General features: G+C 36.9%; 1 pseudogene; it reads right to left on the reverse strand.

The window, feature by feature from the left end:
* Positions 1–5,150: 5,150 nt before the first annotated feature.
* On the reverse strand, positions 5,151–5,596 carry LOC141277159 (large ribosomal subunit protein uL23 pseudogene; annotated as a pseudogene).
* Between the last annotated feature and the right edge of the window lie 9,420 nt (positions 5,597–15,016).

Raw genomic sequence — 15,016 nt, forward strand, 5'->3', positions numbered from 1 at the left:
TGTAAGGTAGGAAGCAGATTGCACTCTCTTTATTTTAAATATTCAAGGAAATACAGGAGACTGCTATTTTAGGTCATCTTTTGCTCTAGTAACAGAAATCACCAATAGCTCAGTGGCTTACAAATGCAGTTTTTTCTTCGCTCACATTACATAAAGGAAATGGGTCAACTACAAGTCTTCTTCTGGTCTCTCCTGGTTTTTCTGGGCTTGGCTGGACTCAGCTCTATGTGAGTTCTCGCCCTGGAACAAAATTTGGAGGAACAGTGACTATCTAGGTCATTTTGTTTTTACGGTGAAAGACAGAAGTTCCATAAACTATAAAATACATTAAGGCATTTCACTCAGATACAACAAATGTCACATCTTTCATACCTCATTAGTCAAAGCATGTCAAATGTTCAAGAGTTGCAACTCAATGGTTTGGGAAGGTCTATTATACCTACAGAGAAGCATGACGAAGAATAAGAGGGCATGAATGATTGTAAACAAATAATACAAATGACTATGATTATCCTCCAGTCCCAACTTTTTGTGCCTTCAAACTATAGTCCTGATATTTTCAGGTTGTATAACTGTTAATATTTTATCCCTGATGTCTTAAAGGGGGAAAACCCCCTTTCAGATGAAAACATTTTGATCAACTAATATTTGGTTGTTTCACTTCATGTTAAAGGATCTCAGTAGTTCAGAATCCTAGCTTCCAGGTTGATAAGTATAAGCAGGAAGATAAAAAGGGTTATCTCTTCAAAAATAAGAAATTATATAAGGTATTATATATAAAATCATAATCACCCTGTATTTTGTTTAATAGCTTAAAGTTTAAGGTTTTTTTCCAACACTAAGCTTTCCTCCATAAATACAAATGACAATATATTTAAACTAGAATTAGGATCACTTACTGTAATACTAAGTTTGGTAAAATTGATATTTGAAATCAGTACAGTTAAAGAAGAGAAGGAGAAAAAAAAAACAAAAAACCCCTGCAACTCAGACAAATACATCTAGCAATTGGTGGCATGAATTCCCATACTATTCCCATAAGTAGAATATAAGTATAAAACTGGACAAGAATACTATTACATGACACTAGAAAATGACCAAAGATAGATGATATTTTGAGAAGTGTTTCCTCATGAAGGAGAAGCACTGCCTCAAGTAACAGTGATTGCAATCGTGGGCTTCTTATCTCAGGCCATTTCCACACCCCTAGAAATGGATGTCTTGCTCCAGAGTATGTGGCATAGAAGAGAGCATATTAATGGAGAGATTCTGGAAGTGAAAAAGCTATAGAAAGTTAAAGATTAACAGCAAGACTGCTGTAGCAGCAACAGCAACTCTTCTCATATTCTTCAGTGAGTGCTGAACAGGAAAAGTAGGTAAGGGGCCCCAGAGGATGCTGGGGAAAACAGAAGATCTGGGGAGTCTGCAAATTTAATGCACCTTTGAACGCATTTTTCAAGGAACACAGATTGAGCAGCATAAGGTGGAACCTTTTGAGACTTGAGGTGAATAATCCCCTTTATGAATATCGGTGGCTTCTAAACTGTGCAGGTATAGAGAAGACCACTAGGGAGCCAGGAAAAAAGTGAGGATAGATATCTGTGGCTGCACACTGCAGTGAAGACAAAATAATTGCCTACTGAGATAAATACCAGCAGTTCTCATAGCACAAATTACAATCTGAGTTAGACAATAATTTATCTACAATATCCAGTTTCCAACCAAAAAGATAGTAGAAAGGGTGGGAATAAATTAGGAGTTTGGGATTAAAATATATACACTACTATATATAAAATAGATAATCAACAAAGACTGTATAGCACAGGAAACTATACTCAATATTTTGTAATAACCTATAAGGGAAAAGAATCTGAAAAATATATATGTATATTCATATATATATATATATATCTGAATCACTGTGCTGTACACCTGAAACTAACACAATATTGTAAATCAACTATATTTCAATAAAAAAATTTAAAAATCAAAAATATTAGACATGTACAGAAACTGAAATGTGAAACTCAGGAAGAAAAGCAGTGACCAGAAACTGATTCTGAATGGGGCCAGAAAATAATTTATTAAAGAAAAGTCTTCAAAGAAAGCATTATAAATGTGTCCAAAAATGGGAAGAAAATTATTCCATTATCCAGTTACCAAACACAGAAAATTAAAAGAAAAATGGAACTTTAAGGAAGAACCACATGGAAATTCTAGAGACAAAATTTATAATAATAGCAATGAAAATTTCACAAGATAGAATCACCAGCAAATTTGAGTCTGTGGAAGAGAGAAATGGTGAACTTGATTATAGACAGTTATCCAGTTATCCCTTCTGGAGAACAAAGAAATAAAGATTGAAAGAAAAGGAACAAAATCTTATAAATCTGTTAGAACATATCAGTTGTTCCAACGTTTGTGAAATTATAGTTTCAAAAGAGAGGAGAAAAAGAAGTAGAAACAATGCTCAAATTAATAATGGCCAAAAAGAATCCCAGATTTGTTTAAAACATTGATTTACAGCCACATGAAACTCAAGAAATTCAAAATAAAATAAAAGCAGCATACCACACTGTGGTACTCTAGACATAATACTCCCTAAAGATGTTCGTGTCTTAACCTCCAGAATCCATAAATATGTTACTTTACATGGCAAAAGAGATTGCAGAAGTGCTTGAATTAAGAATTTTGAGATGTAGCGATTACCCTGCATTATCCCTGATGACCCCATGCAATCACAAGGGCTCTGATAAGAGGGAGGTTGAAGGGACAGAGTAAGAAGAAAGATGTATGGTAATAGAAGCAGAGCTGGAGTGACCTACTTTGTGGATGGAAGAAAGAACCTCAAGCTAAGGACGGCGGATAGATTCCATAAACTGGAAAAAAAGGAAACAGATTCTCCCCTGGAGCCTCGAGAAGGAATAAAACACCACCAGCACCTTGATTTCAGCCTGGTAAGACTCATTTCAGGCTTATGATCTCAGGAACTATAAGATAATTAATTTGTGGTGTTCTTAGCCATAAAATTTGTGGTAATTTGTTACATACAGCAGCAGTAGAAAATTAATATGCATATATACACACATCATAGTAAGATTGGCAAAAGTCAAAAATAAGGAAAAAATAGGTAAAATAGTAAGAGGAAAACAGCATCTTACATATCGGGGAGCAACACTATAAACAGCTGACTTCAAATCAGGAAAAGTAGAGACCAGAAGACAATAGGATGACATACTCAGTGAGCTAGGTAAAGCATCCTAACAACAAACTGAGTTAGACAGCAAGACCTTAGATTTTAAAGGTCCAGTCATGTTGAAGGCTGTTTCCACTGCCTTTAATGTTCAGACCTTGGCCCCCTGTTTATAGACTGGTGCCTTGATATTCTTCCTTGGACCAGTGATTGCTTGATTGATTTATTATTACTAAAATGTAGTCTCACACACAAAAAGATAAATATGTGAGGTAATGAATGTATTAATTGACTAGATGGGAGGAATCCTTTCATAATGTATATCAAGTCACCATGATGTGCATTTTAAATAGCTCACAATTTTATATGTCAATTATACTTCAATAAAGCTGAACAAAAAAGAAAGCAGGTGTTCCCTAACCTTTTCTGAGGCTCATCTATAAAGAGGCAACAATTTCTGTAGTTTGAAAAGGTCATACATTGTCACTCCTAACCCCTTATACATGGGTAAACATGTAATCACAATGTTTCTTGGAACTAATGTGTAGGCTTTGTGAAAAGTCATTTTGATTTTAGGTTAGGAGTTCTATATAGAGAGTAATGTGAAGCTCACGACAGCCGTCTTTCACTCTATTTAAAGAGAAGCTATCATCAAATTCAATGCAAGGAATGCAAAGGGCACCCACAAAATAGAGACATAAAACTCTAATGTAATTACTTGAGCTCCTAAATCTAGGCATACCTGATGAAGCATTAGCATAACATTCTGTTACATAAACATACATTCCATTATTGATATTAATAAAAAATCATTTTTATATCACATTTGATGCACAAGTCCTTCATAATATTGAAACTGGATCTCAGAGTAGGTCATTGTAGATGGCAAACCATAAAGTCTGGAACAGACTGAATTAAAATAGGGCAGAAGATAGTGAAGATTTTGTTATTCGCTTACTTTAAATTGTTACTCTGCTCGTTCTACTATAATATAGCCCTCAGTTTTTTTTTGTTTTTTTTTTTTTTAGCCCTCAGTTTTAAGTATTATAAATTTTATTCTCAGACTGGGCTAAGGGCAAAAAAACCTAATTTACTCTCTAACCGTTGTAGAAGGAGCACATCTGTTAATAGCAGGGATAAATTTTTTTTAAATGAGGTCCATATTAAAACTAGGAATGGATAACTATTGTCATTGCAGTTACTGGTTCTGAATTATTTGGAAAGATACTTACACACCTAATGAAATCTTGAGAAATTATTGACAAGAAGATTGACAAATAAGAATCTATGATTTCTCAACCTCTGAATACAGCTCAGTTCTTATGCCTGTGAAAAAGAAAGCCTCACTGTTAACGCCATCCAGCTCTGGAAAATGAAGTCCTCCTCTACACTCCTTTTCGATATAAACATGGATGGAAGGGCAAAAAATATTCACTCAGAGAAAATTACAAGAGTGGAGAGATGTCTGGTGAAAGCACTCACTTCACAGCTAGAAGACCTTGGCATTTCACTCTAGCACAAGGTAGTATATGCTGTGGAGCTGGGCCCACTCTCTGTTCCTCTTTTTGTATGTGTGTGCCCTTTTGTTCTTTTTTATGATGAAAAAATTTATATTTAGAATTAGCCAGCTGGATTCAGTTTATTTTTTTCTTTTTTTAATTTAATTTTTATTTTATATTGGAGTATAGTTGATTTACAATGTTGTATTAGTTTCAGGTGACAGCAGAGTGATACACATGTCTATTATTTTTCAGATTCTTTTCCCATATAAGTTATTATAGAATATTGAGTAGAATGCCCTGTGTTATACAGCAGGTCCTTGTTGTTTATTTTAAATATAGTAGTGTATATATGTGAATGCCAAACTCCTAATTTATCCCTCGTCCCACCTTTCCCCTTTGGGAACTATAAGTTTGTTTTCTATGTCTGTGAGTCTGTTTCTGTTTTGTAAATAAGTTTAGAAGAACCTAATTTTGTTGGCAACATCCAAAGCATCAGTCAGGACCTAGTGGAACATATGCCTTCTTCTCTCCATTGGGCTTGATTAGGGTATTGACCTTGGCCACTTCTATGTCATAGAGCTTCTCCACAGCCTGCTGGATATGGTGCTCTTGGGGTTGATGTCATGATGAGCACAAGTCTGTTGTCTTCTACCTTCTACATGACTGACTTAGTAGTCAGGGGGAACTTGATGATGGCATAGTGGGGACGGTCTTCCAAGGATATTTGGGCCGCCTTCAGAGCTGCTGTGTCTTGGGTCTCTAGAAGGTGGGTGACCCATGGGTCTTCCATTTTTGTGTGGCTGTGGACACCTTTTAGTGCTGCCTTCTTGGCCTTCAAAACCTTTGCTTTGGCTTCAGCTTTGGGAGGGTCAGGAGTTTCCTTCTTTCCTTTCAGCCACATTTTTGTGAAAAGCTTGTCCTTTTCTTAAATGAGAATGTTTATTATGATTATTCAGTAATCCTTCTTTTTGTGCTGTGTGTTTTGGAGTTTATTAAACATAACACTTAGTCTAAAGACCGTAGAAAGTCTAAATTGGGATTACGATGACACTAAAGGAGAAATAAATGTCATCTGGAGAATATGAACTCTGAGAAAAACTGACTTCTATAATCATCTCTAGATGTAATAATTGGACTTGACTTTACATTGTTTTCTAAAGTCAGAAAGATATATACTCCTTAAGATGTTTTCTCCAAAACTCCTCCTTGCTATACTTCCGTAGTTTGGCCAGAAGTGTGTCACAAGATTGTCTCTAGTTGCAAGTAGAAACTGGAAAGATACTGCTAACTACAAAAATTACAACCCATAATTACAGTTTTTTTTTAATAAGAGGGAAGTAGAGAATTACAATTTAGTAGAAGACTATTCATAATTGCCTATTCAGAAAATGAAATCATTGAGTTCCAGTTAATGACAAGAGACTTCTATAAATGATCATTTGTTACCATAATGAGAAGACTTCTAAATTACTGATAAACATTGCAAAATTATTCTTTCATGGATTTACAGAATGGTGGATTACTTGCTTAAGGATCTGTCTTCCCTCACCTGGGAATTGGAACTTCATCACTATTTACAGGACTGCTATGAGGGCTGCAGTGTTTTTATGTGGACCCTGCTCTCTGGGCGCAGTGGGTTGTTCTCTGTGTGTGCATTCTGTTTATTGAAAAGCCAAATAGTTAATGGTTTTGAGCTGCATCTGTTGAGATAACTAGGTTATGTTGCAGTAATCAAAAGTAAAAATTCTTAGAGGCTTATAGCCATGAGTGTTTTCATCCTGTGGGTTCATCTCAGACTGGCACAAATTCTGCTTTCCACTGTCTTCATGTTGGGTTCCAGGCTGACTGAAGGACCTTGATCTGTAATTTCGCTGGTCTTATGTAAAGGGGAAAGATGCGCGGCTGTCCCTGGGCTAGCTCTTAAAGCTTTTGATTGCAAGTGTCACATGACATTTTTACTTAAATTCTTTAACCAAGGCAAGTTATAAGACCCCTCCTAAATTCAAAAGGGGAGGGGATCAGTGAATATTTTGAGCAATAATAGAATATTCTTCAAAAGACACTGGGCACTGCATAGGTTAAATTCTGACTCTGTCATTTAACAACAATGCTACTTTTTGTTTGTTTGTTTTTTGTTGTTGTTTTTTTTTGTGGTACGTGGGCCTCTCACTGTTATGGCCTCTCCCGTTGCGGAGCACAGGCTCCGGACGCGCAGGCTCAGCGGCCATGGCTCACGGGCCCAGCCGCTCCACGGCATGTGGGATCTTCCCAGACCGGGGCACGAACCCGCGTCCCCTGCATCGGCGGGCGGACTCTCAACCACTGCGCCACCAGGGAAGTCCAACAATGCTACTTTTTAGACAAGTTAGAAAATGTTTCTTGTGCATCACACTTTTCATTGAAAAGTAAACATAATTCTGGTTACAACTTACACAGAACTGACCTGAGGATTCAATAAAATTGTTAGGTAATTAGTCAGACATTAGCAGCAAGGAGGTGACAGTGGTGAGAAAAACAAGAAGAATAAATCAAGTCGCACACCCAGCCGTCTGGGGACTCTCCCTTGACCCCATTCAGATCGGGCTGAAACTATGGTCGTGTGGTGGGCAGCTTATCCTGATAAAGAGGGACCACAGGAATACGAGGGGACTTCCCTGGGCTGCGCATGCCCAGACCAGACAGGTATATAACCTATAGTAAACCCAAACTCCTTATACCGTAATTATAATAAAATCTACCTGTGGTTTTGCCCCCCTGAGTGGGCGTTTCTTAGCGATTCAAGGATGAGAGCATGCGCAGCAGTAAACTTGTTATACAGCTCGGGACGTCAATCAAATAATGATGCCCTGTCACTCACCCCTGCCTCCCTGCAAAGTGCTCCTTAGAAGCGCCCTTAAGCTTGTATAGAAATGCTGCTTTCAATTCGCAGACTCTCTCTCTCTCTCTCCCTCCCTCCCTCTCTCTCTCTCTCTCTCTCTCTCTCTCTCTCTCTCTCTCTCTCTCTCCCTCTCCCTCTCCCTCTCCCTCTCCCTCTCCCTCTCTCTCTCTCTCTCTCTCTCTCTCTCTCTCTCTCTCTCTCTCTCTCTCTCTCATTCCCTCCCTCTCTCCCTCTCTCTCCCCCTCTCTGAGAGTGTACCTATGCTTAAATAAACTTTGCCCTGTGCTTAAGCGTAATTTGGTAGCTTGCAATTCTTTGTTTACTACCGTGGAACCGAGATTGCTTGTCTGGGGCGGTACGCGGGCCTCTCACTTTTGTGGCCTCTCCCGCTGCGGAGCACAGGCTCTGGACGCGCGGGCTCAGCGGCCATGGCTCACGGGCCCAGCCGCTCCGCGGCATGTGGGATCTTCCCGGACTGGGGCACGATCCTGTGTCCCCTGCATCGGCAGGCGCACTGTCAACCACTGCACCACCAGGGAAGCCCCGGGGCCTTCCTTTGACCTCGGTTGAAGCTATTTTGTTACAGCACACGTATGCCCCGTGACAAATAACGGCTAGAAAATGCATAGCACGGTATTTGGCCTCAAAGCATCAACTTTAAACAAGGTTATATTATACTGGATTCACCTTTTGATTCAAAACATTAAAGTTGACTTAGATAAAAATAACCCATGTGCTCTAGTTCTAACCTATCTTCTTTTAATGAATTGCTACCCGGAGATCATAAAAGGCTGAATGCCTCTGTCAATAGTAAATTGTTTGCCTGGGGCTTTCATTGTCCATTCTTTGTTCTCGCAGTAGCCTTCAATCTTTTTACTTATTTTCATAAGAGACACTTTGATTAAAATTAAGACTCATCAGCTGCTCTTAAGATTTAACAGAAAACTGAACGTAATACCCTCTTTTACAGAATGTAAATAATGCAAACATGCTGTTACCATGGAAGCAGTCTAATCAAATAGCAAACAATTGCCGTGATTCATTTTAGTAATCGTCCACTCTGTGTTACAGAAGTCCATGGCACTGGTGTTGCTACTTAGGGGTTCACCTGTATTTTACCCTCTGAAACCTTAGATTAGTTTTGTATTCTCATTCCCAGAGTCAAACATTGTCCTATTTACTGGATTTATCTGTTCTCAGAACATAGTTCAGCCTTTGCAACCAGAAAACTAAAGCAAGCTCTGCCTAAGAGGGGCAAGTTTTCTCTCAAGCCAAACAGAAACTGTCATTTTGCTTTTGCCAGTTTCTGGCCTTTTAGGATCTCACCAGCTGAGTTGATCTCACTGTGTTATGGGCTTCTTTACTTACCATTGCTGCTCCTGTCGCCTCTAGGGCAGGAGACAATATTTTCTCCTGCTTTGTAAAAAGAGATAGACTTAGCCTCATACTTTGCCATTGATCACGCCTTCAGAGCGACTTGGACAAAGACAGTTGCCTTTTTCAATTGCATTTTCCTGACCCCAATGCAACATACAGCAGCATTGCCAGTCGTTTATATTTTATGCCCAATGACCTTCCAAATATATCATTTTCTCAAAATCATAAAAAATAAAATATGTTTAGGTATCACATTTTATTTGAATTTAAAGCAAGAATTCACACTGGACAATTTACTACAATCCTATATTTATACATTTATGAATATTTATGTATTTATGTATTTATATTATGTCTATAAGTAAATATGAGAGGTAATATTGATGCCTTAAATTTTGTTTTAAAAAATTTAAAGGAAACTATTTCTGTGGTCATAGTTAGCGGAATAAGAGATCTCATTTAAGATCAAATAACAGTAAGTTCATGTTTATATTATCTTCAAGAGATACAAAATGTATGCCTTTATTTTATGTTGTGGTTAATTTAGGCCCTTCTAGTATATCTCTGCAAAGTACCCATGTAGTAAAACTAGCTAGAAAATCAAATAAAATGAACTGTAATGCAACAAAAAGACATGCTAGGCATTAATTTACATTAGGACAAATATAAATCATGAAGTTTCTCTTTCATACTTCATGAGAATTACGTTGTACAGTTGACATACTTAATTTTATTTTCCATTATTGCTATACATTTATTTTATTATACATTTTTATTCATGTACATAAAATGGACTAGAATTATACAGAGAATCTCATTCACTTATTTTTATTACTGAGGGAGAGTATCCACAACTTTCTTGCTTCTTAATTCTGTTCATGGATGTCTTAAATAACAGGATTTAACTTGTGTGGGGCTGGAAACTAGGGCATTCAGCAAGAAGGCATTAGAGTTTAAGAGAAGACTGGCTAGGAGAACTGATTGAAAGATAGATTAAAAAATAGAAAGGAAAAGGAGCAAAGATAAATAGTAGCCATACAATAAAATAAAAGTAAAGATAACATTTGACCCATCAATCAAGTCTATATGAATAATAATTTTTTAAAAGGAAATAACAATCAAGAAACAGCTTAGAACAGCCAACATTATCTCATTTCCCAGAGAAAGTATGAAAGAGACAATGACCACTGCAGATTGCCTTTCAGAAATTTCACCAACTCAAATCAGGATACACTGCACTTCCAGTTCAGGATAAAGCATTTTAAAGTTCATGCTGGCATTTTAGATAAAGTTCTTAGTGGTAGATAAGATAAAGTATAACTGAAGCCAAATAAAGTATTTGCTTTATTTTTCATAGATATGGTGTGCTGGACCCCTACAGAGAGTTTGGTTACCTGTGATGAAATGGGAAAAAATAATAAATTCACAAAGAATACTCTTTTTACTTGAATGTAAAGTTAAGTATACATGAAACAATTTTGGATAAAATGTGAAATTTATTTTAATGGATATAATATTGAGCTTTTTAATTTACTATCATTAAATCACTGATTATCCATATTGTCTATATTTAACAAATATTATTTAAAAGATTTGAAGATTATGTCTTCAGATCCATACAGTTAGTTGCTGTCCAGATGTAGCAGGAGACTGATGTTGCTACAGCCAGAGGCATAGCGGGACTACACAGCTGCTTCTCACTCATGTTGCCAAGACCCCAACTCAACATCTAAAATAAAAAGACAATGCTGAATGCACTGCTTCCTCTGCTTAGGAAGAGCAATGCTGCTCTAAGCAGAGCAGGTGACATTTTTACATAGGAATTATGGCACATATGGAGTTCAGAGGTTGGTTGACTTTTAGAGGGGTGAGTTGGCGTCATCTATAGATGTGTGGTTACTCTGGTGAGACTGTTTTTGTTCACTCGTTGGCACTCGGAGACGTTCTCTGGTGTGACTCTATTGCTTACTGACTGACATTCAGAAGTGAGGGACTGACATTGCAAAGTATATTCACTGAGGCAAGTTGTCATTATTCATTGAACTACATGGGGGCTACATGTTACCATGGATACAGAACAATCAGTCTTTTCCTAAGTTTATAAGAACTTCTTCAATCTCACCAGTGATGAGACAGTAGAACATATCAGTGGGAGCCTGCTTGTCTGCATGTGAACCAGAAATGATCTCATTCAGATAACCTAAACTGTATCCAGGACACAGAACCAGATTACTATACTGTCTTAGCAACAAAGCTTTTGGCCTTTTAGGTCCTATGATGTGGTAGATTAATTACATTAATGACTAAAATTCATTACCACTTACAATATGGCTACAGACTAGCACACCGGAGAATGGAACACATGAAGGAGAGGTGAGTCACTTCAGTTGCTCCATTTGAGGCAGGCCAGTGTCAGGAAGACTAGCCAACCACCAGATATGTGGGTGAACCCATCCAGATCTGTACCTGCCTGTTGACACATGAGCAAGAGGTTAACAAAGCCAAGCCCAGATCAGAACACATTTGTGAGCAAAATCAATACTTATTAGTATATGCAACTAAGGTTTTGTGATTGTTTGCTTCACAACATTATTTAGGCAATAAAATGATAGAGGGGGAACAGAAAGGACAGGCGAAGATAAGGATTTACCACTTTTATTATTAGGATTTACCATTATTAGGATTAAGGATTATTATTAGGATTTACCACAAATGTGAACTTAAATATTGGATTCTTCCCATCTGGTCGCATCACTGGGAATGGCTTTACAATAGGAATAGAATTTCAAATAGAGTCCAAATAATAGGTAGAAATTTGATGGATGCATGGATTAGAATATGAAGTGAAATGAGCAGTGGCATATATTAATGTAAATAAAATATCTAAAGGACTAGGGGCAGTTGAATTGAGCTTAGAGTAAATGCATAGTATTGATATTCAAACTGATGAATTTTTGTCTTGGGCTCCAGATAGGGACAGCAAGTAACAGTATTGTGACGATAGAAACTATGGATCTTGGCAATTCACTGGTTGTGAGTGAGGGCTACAGAGACAAGAATGATTTCAAAAGCATATGTGACTTAGAAAGCAATGTTAACAAAAATAAGCAAGAGTAGGAAAACAGATTGATAAAATATGACTTTATAGCATTTTAATATGATATACACGTTGACCCTTGAACAAGGCAGGGGTTTGGGGCACAGACACATCCATATCCAAAAATTCAACACACCACAGATGGTGTAGCACTGTAGTATTTACTATTGAAAAAATCCTCATATAAGTGGATCCACACAGCTCAGACCCACGTTGTTCAAGGGTCAACTGTATATGTTTATCAGTTAGATTATGGTATAAAATTTATCTCAAAAATAACCTTACATCCCCTTCCATATAAAATTTTTTGAGGGAAAATATGTACATAAATAACAGTAAGCCCTTCACCAGTCAGCCTGGCCAGAGATTCTGAGACGGCTGGTTGCTGGGGACCACAGGCTGGCTGTCTGGCCTGGGTCAATGGGCAGAAACTTTTGGAGGTGATGGATATGTTTATGGCATAACGATAGTGATGGTTTCCCAGATGTATACTTATCTCTAAACTCATCTAGTTTTAGATGTTAATGACATACAGCTTTTTGTGTGGCAATATGTCACAAAATATTCTAAAGGAAAAAAAAAGCATGCAGTTAATAAGATTAATTTTATTGGCATCATTAAACAATAATTCAGCAAGTTATTATTTGTTGGTTAGATACCAAATAAATTATATTCTGTGAAACAGAATAAACAGTGAAAATAAAATAAATGGAATGCAATCCATTCATTTAATCTGATAGGGTAGGTAAGGCTTCAGTTAGCCATTTAATATTACAAAGTAATACATAATTAATGGCAAAATACTTGGTACACATGATAAATGTAATCTGAGGTCAAAGGTAGAATAGTATAGTTTTATATTATAAAAATTGGGGGTAATTAAAGTAATACTCAAATAAGCACTTGAAGGTTGTATTTGATTAAGCAAAGGACCACAGATAGATATTCAAGACAGATATTCAAGACATTCAGAAAAGGCTTAGATTCAGATATGCCATTTTTATAGGGTAAATTGAGTTGGAAAGGTGGCTTTATTTTAGGGACTAGTGAGAGACTGGTTAAAAAGAATGGATTTGATTTGGAGAGCATTAATTGATGTAAGTATTTTGACGTTGGTCTTCTTTGTAACAGAGAGACATTGATATTGTTTAAGCAGGTAAATGACAGGATACAATGAACATATTAGAATGGATTTGTTGAGGAAGAGGCTAAATTATTTAGAAAACAGTTGTTTTAATATACATATTAAGATGCTACAATGAACATGGAAAGGAAATAGCAGGTTGATATACTGTGTAGTTCAGAAAGATGTTGGACATGAAAGAAAAGTGGAGTCAAGATCTATTGCAAAGTGTAATTTGTATGAGTATTGGGGTTATGAGAGTGCTTTGTTTGCAGTGAAAATTGAGAAATTCCTAAATTAAGCTAGGGAAACTTGGAAGAAGATGAGATACTTAGGAAGAAGATGGTAAGCAAAGGTTGATTGTATCAACTGAGAAGTGATGAAAATTATTCAGATAAAAAAGTCTTAGAAATAAAGTAGGAGAATACTATTTCTCTGAAAGATTGAGGCTTAAAAATTATACTTTATTTTTCATTTTCTTTTTAAAAATAAAACAAAACCTCAAAATCCTCATAAACAATGATATTATATTAATGAATCAGTATTGGTTACCTTGTAAGATTTTATTATTAATAAATGTGTGTTTCTGAAACAAGGAAATGTTTAGGTAATAATACACATGGAAATAAGAACATATTTTAAATATCAACTAATCCTTGATATATTTTGCATAAACCCATTTTAAAGCATTCAGACAGAAACATTACTCTTTTTTGAAAGTGACCATTGCATTTTCAGTCAATAAGGCTAGCATATTTTAGTATTGTAAAAAATATAACTGTCTTTTATATACTTTCTTCAATAAACAACATATATTTTCTTTATAAATTTATCTTCTTAATCACCTTTGCTTCAATTGGAAAGAAGACTAATTCTCTTACTAATATCTTTAAGCTGTTTAGCTTTGTTGACTGATTAATTTTAAAAAGCAGTCAATGCAGCGATTTTTTTTTTTTTTTTTTTTTTTTTGGCTGCACTGGGTCTTCGTTGCTGCGCGTGGACTTTCTCTAGTGGCAGCGAGCGTGGGCTACTCTTCGTTGCAGTGCGCGGGCTTCTCATCGCGGTGGCTTCTCTTGTTGCAGAGCACGGGCTCTAGGCGCGTGGGCTTCAGTAGTTGCAGCACACAGGCACAGTAGTTGCAGCTCGTGGGTTCTAGAGTACAGGCTCAGTAGTTGTGGTGCACGGGCCTAGTTGCTCCACGGCACATGGGATCCTCCCGGACCAGGGCTTCAACCCGTGTCCCCCGCAATGGCAGGCGGACTCCCAACAACTGCGCCACCGGGGAAGCCCAACGCAGTATTTTTGCATTTGTGATACGTGGATAATAATAGCTATCTTTAATAAATAACTTATTTTCAAAAGCATGTAGTACAATGACTAGCATTCAGTGTTTGCCAAACTGTTAAATCCTATAATCCTGATATTTTAACATTTTTTAGGCTCTATTTCTCAGAATCGTATGGAATATGCCTGATCTCTTTTCCATACACTAAACATTCTCCCCTGCCAGCCTAAACATTGTTCATTCTTTCAATTGTTCCTCATTTATCACGGATCAGTAGTAGATTGAAACATGACATTTATTTACTCATTAACAAAAAACAATAACAAGTAGCAGCAAAGAGCTTACATTTTGATTAGAAGTGAGCTAATAGTGTAGAAGGGAAGGCAAGACGAAGCTGTTGCAGATGAATTAGCAAAGAGTTTGAGAAGTTTTCACTACAAAGCAGAGTGGATGGCAATTTGAAGAAAAAAGAAACTTAGAACATTGGTTTCTATGTTCTACCTTGGGGCCTGTCTGCCCGGTTCCCTGCAGAATGAACATTTGAGGAAAGCGGACTGAGGT

Source organism: Tursiops truncatus, chromosome 1 (assembly GCF_011762595.2).
Source record: "Tursiops truncatus isolate mTurTru1 chromosome 1, mTurTru1.mat.Y, whole genome shotgun sequence".
Lineage (NCBI taxonomy): Eukaryota > Metazoa > Chordata > Mammalia > Artiodactyla > Delphinidae > Tursiops > Tursiops truncatus.